Source organism: Chrysoperla carnea (assembly GCF_905475395.1).
Source record: "Chrysoperla carnea chromosome X unlocalized genomic scaffold, inChrCarn1.1 SUPER_X_unloc_119, whole genome shotgun sequence".
Lineage (NCBI taxonomy): Eukaryota > Metazoa > Arthropoda > Insecta > Neuroptera > Chrysopidae > Chrysoperla > Chrysoperla carnea.
The window spans coordinates 17,501-22,500 of NW_025408066.1; the positions used below are offsets into that span (position 1 = coordinate 17,501).

The 5,000-nt window shown below is 31.3% G+C and overlaps 1 non-coding gene across 1 annotated transcript; it reads right to left on the bottom strand.

Moving 5' to 3' along the window:
- Positions 1-455: 455 nt before the first annotated feature.
- Positions 456-2,611, bottom strand: LOC123303669. The gene has a single exon (XR_006535769.1). It is a non-coding gene; the product is annotated as a small subunit ribosomal RNA (ribosomal RNA).
- Between the last annotated feature and the right edge of the window lie 2,389 nt (positions 2,612-5,000).

Here is a 5,000-nt window from a genome sequence, read left to right on the forward strand (position 1 = left end):
ATTATATCAATTATAATCTTATTTTATTTTTCTTAATAGAGATTATATACATATAAACAAATAATTTCAATATATTCTATTTTTAATTTCACTTTTTTATAAGAGAAATTATTTATAGATTTTATTAATAATTATTGTTTAATAATAATAATAATATTGAATATAAAAATATTTTATATGTAACAAATATATTATTAATATTTATATAATATTCTCTATATTATATGTATAGATATATTATGTGTATAAAAAAAGTTTGGCGTATTACTTTAATATGATATCATAACCAAAATAAATCTCTTTTAACACATAATTACTATTATATATTTTGAGAAAATTACATATTAATATGTTATTTTGTTAAAAAAAATATTTCTTATCAATAATATTTTTATTTTTTGGAATATTTAAAAACAATACAAAAAATATAAATAAATATATTTTATATATATCGTTAATGATCCTTCCGCAGGTTCACCTACGGAAACCTTGTTACGACTTTTACTTCCTCTAAATGATCAAGTTTGGTCATCTTCCCAGCAACATCGGCAATATCAGAAATATTGCCGCGTACCAGTCCGAAGACCTCACTAAATCATTCAATCGGTAGTAGCGACGGGCGGTGTGTACAAAGGGCAGGGACGTAATCAACGCGAGCTTATGACTCGCGCTTACTGGGAATTCCTCGTTCATGGGGAACAATTGCAAGCCCCAATCCCTAGCACGAAGGAGGTTCAGCGGGTTACCCGGACCTTTCGGCCTGGGAGGACACGCTGATTCCTTCAGTGTAGCGCGCGTGCGGCCCAGAACATCTAAGGGCATCACAGACCTGTTATTGCTCAATCTCGTGCGGCTAGAATGCCGCCTGTCCCTCTAAGAAGAATTATTTGTACGCCGGCAGTAAAAACCACATCAAAAAACTGCGTACCCATACACCATAACATATGCAACATAAAGCACAATATATACAAAATATAATCTTGATCGTTAAATCTCAAAAATACATGCATATATAAATACAATACATAACACACATGAAAATGAATGAAATGGGAAACAAACAGCCGATGGGCCTTGAGATGCCGGTAAAGTACGTCTATTTAGCAGGCTAGAGTCTCGTTCGTTATCGGAATTAACCAGACAAATCGCTCCACCAACTAAGAACGGCCATGCACCACCACCCACCGAATCAAGAAAGAGCTCTCAATCTGTCAATCCTTCCGGTGTCCGGGCCTGGTGAGGTTTCCCGTGTTGAGTCAAATTAAGCCGCAGGCTCCACTCCTGGTGGTGCCCTTCCGTCAATTCCTTTAAGTTTCAGCTTTGCAACCATACTTCCCCCGGAACCCAAAAGCTTTGGTTTCCCGGAAGCTGCCCGCCGAGTCATCGGAGGAACTTCGGCGGATCGCTAGCTGGCATCGTTTATGGTTAGAACTAGGGCGGTATCTGATCGCCTTCGAACCTCTAACTTTCGTTCTTGATCAATCAAAACATTTTTGGCAAATGCTTTCGCTTCTGTCCGTCTTGCGACGATCCAAGAATTTCACCTCTAACGTCGCAATACGAATGCCCCCATCTGTCCGTATTAATCATTACCTCGGAGTTCCGAAAACCAACAAAATAGAACCGAGGTCCTATTCCATTATTCCATGCACACAATATTCAGGCAAAATTTGAGCCTGCCTTAAGCACTCTAATTTGTTCAAAGTAAACGTACCGGCCCACCTCGACACTCAATTAAGAGCACCGCGACGGGATTGCAATTGGGGGCTGCCACCGCTCTTAACGGTTAAACACTTACGACAAATTACATAATAAAAATATATATAATGCATTAAATAAATAATAACACTAAAATATACTTTATACATAATCTGTACCACCCACCGGTAGGACGTCCCACATAACATGCTAGTTAAACAATGCGAGCATTGAACCAACAGTGTAGGACACAGATTCGACTACGAGCTTTTTAACCGCAACAACTTTAATATACGCTATTGGAGCTGGAATTACCGCGGCTGCTGGCACCAGACTTGCCCTCCAATGGATCCTCGTTAAAGGATTTAAAGTGTACTCATTCCGATTACGGGGCCTCGGATGAGTCCCGTATCGTTATTTTTCGTCACTACCTCCCCGTGCCGGGAGTGGGTAATTTGCGCGCCTGCTGCCTTCCTTGGATGTGGTAGCCGTTTCTCAGGCTCCCTCTCCGGAATCGAACCCTGATTCCCCGTTACCCGTTACAACCATGGTAGGCGCAGAACCTACCATCGACAGTTGATAAGGCAGACATTTGAAAGATGCGTCGCCGGTACGAGACCGTGCGATCAGCTTAAAGTTATTCAGAGTCACCAAATTAAACGATGCAAATTAAAATTTACACCGATTGGTTTTGATCTAATAAAAGCATTCCTTCCATCTCTGGTCGGAACTCTGTTTGCATGTATTAGCTCTAGAATTACCACAGTTATCCAAGTAAATGTGGGTACGATCTAAGGAACCATAACTGATATAATGAGCCTTTCGCGGTTTCACCTTAATTTGGCTTGTACTGAGACATGCATGGCTTAATCTTTGAGACAAGCATATGACTACTGGCAGGATCAACCAGGGAACTATTTGTATTTATAATATTAAATATATAATAATATACATGATATTTTTGTTTTCTTATTATAAGAAAAAAAATTTTCATACAATAATTATTAATATATAATAATATTATTACAATTTCATTTTAAATATCAGATGGTCTCACCCATTACTGATATAAATTTTTTTTTTTTTATATCTCTATTGTTTTAAAATTAATAGAAAAAACATATGAGATATATATATTATTATTAATTTTTTTTTTTTTCAAATATATATTTTATTATGTCATTTATATAATTTTTTTGCTTTTACAAAAAGAAATATATAACATGTTATTCATAATAAATATTATTGAATAAAAAAAAAAAAAAATAATTATGATTTTTGTCAGACCATCACCAAATGGGTCTTAAAATATTTCAAACATTTTCTCATACTCGTCGCTAGATTGAAAGCGTCATTTATTTTTTAATTTTATTTAAAAAGTTAATTTTAAATAAAAAACGTTATAATAACACTTAATATTCTCGCTTGGTATGAGGTGAGTCAATGTAATATTATTTATAAAAATAATTTTTATATAAATATTGTGTGCTCATATGGGAGTGTAAAGTTTAAAACTTATAACCCATGAACTTGCTTTGACAAAAAAATTTATATGTTATTCTATTTATAATCAATAATTTAATAAAAAAAAATTTTTTTTTAAATATTGATATAAAAAGATATACATATAGAGGTTTTTTTACAAAATTCTCATTAATTTTTTTACAAAAATAATAATACAATATTTAATATCAAAATAATCCAAACTGATTACCATCCAGACTATTATCAATATATATAAGATTGTATTATTATTCATTTCAATACATATTTATTAAAACTGAGATAAAATTTCATATATTAATAAATATGCATGTGTAAAAAAAAAAATTTTTATATAATAATTGAAAATGTTTTTGCTATTATTTTGTATACATACATTAAATAATTGATAACAATTTAATACAATGTACACCTAAAAAATAATAACAGCATATACATATTCGAAACATTACTAGCAAAAAAACCAAAATACAATATTAAATATCAAAATAAACCAAACTGATTACCATCCAGAATATTTTGAGTATATATATATATAATTTTGTATATTTTGCGTTCATGTTAATAAAATATATAAATGATACATATTTGAAAAGTGTTATTCTTCTTTCTGTTTTTTCGTAATATCATGGTGTCCATAGACATGCAAAAGCGTCATACCAAGCCATATACATACCTACACCACCTTTGTTGAATGATACACGAACAGTATGAAAATTAAACAACATATTCAATATCATTTTATATTATACTAAAATAAATGTTATTCTATTAAGAAAGTGTATATTTTTAAATTTGGCATTCATTACATAGTCAAAATACAATAATAATATAGATGATACATATACGATAATTGTTATTTTTCTTTCTGTTTTTTCGTGATATCATGGTGTCCATAGAATTGCAACGACGTCATACCAAGCCATATACAACTCTACACCACCTTTGTTGAATGATACACTTAGAGTATGAAAAATAAACAAATTATACTATATCATACTATATCATATATGTAAGACTGTTGAACATAATACCACAAAATACACTATTTCATATAGATATACATTCATTCTTGTCAACATAAAAGTACGTTATAAATGATACATATACAATAAGTTTTATTCCTCTTTCTGTTTTTCCGTAATATCATAGTGTCCATAGAATTGCAACGACGTCATACCAAGCCATATACAACTCTACACCACCTTTGTTGAATGATACACGGACAGTATGAAAAATAAACAACCTATTCTATACCATTTAATATCATACTAAAACATGAAACAAATGTTATTCTATTAAAAAGTGTATTATTTTATTATATTTAGTATTCATTACACAGTCAACATACATAAATGATACATATACGATAAGTGTTATTCCTCTATCTGTGCATCCGTAATATCATAGTGTCCATAGAATTGCAACAACGTCATACCAAGCCATATACAACTCTACACCACCTTTGTTGAATGATACACGGACAGTATGAAAAATAAACAACTTATACTATACCATACTATATCATATGTGTGAGACTGCTGAACGTAATACCACTAATACACTGTTATACATAGATATACATTCATCTCATTAACTTACACGCACTATCCATCATATATATTAAAGACATTACACCCGGTGCTTCAAACTCAAAATATGATAATGTTTAAAATGGCTTTAAACATCATAAACTTTACAGAATAATCAAAATTTAAAGAAAAAAATTTTAAAAAAAAAATTTTTTTCAGCTAAAAATTTTTATTTTGGGACCAAAAAAATTTTTTTTTGCTTTTATC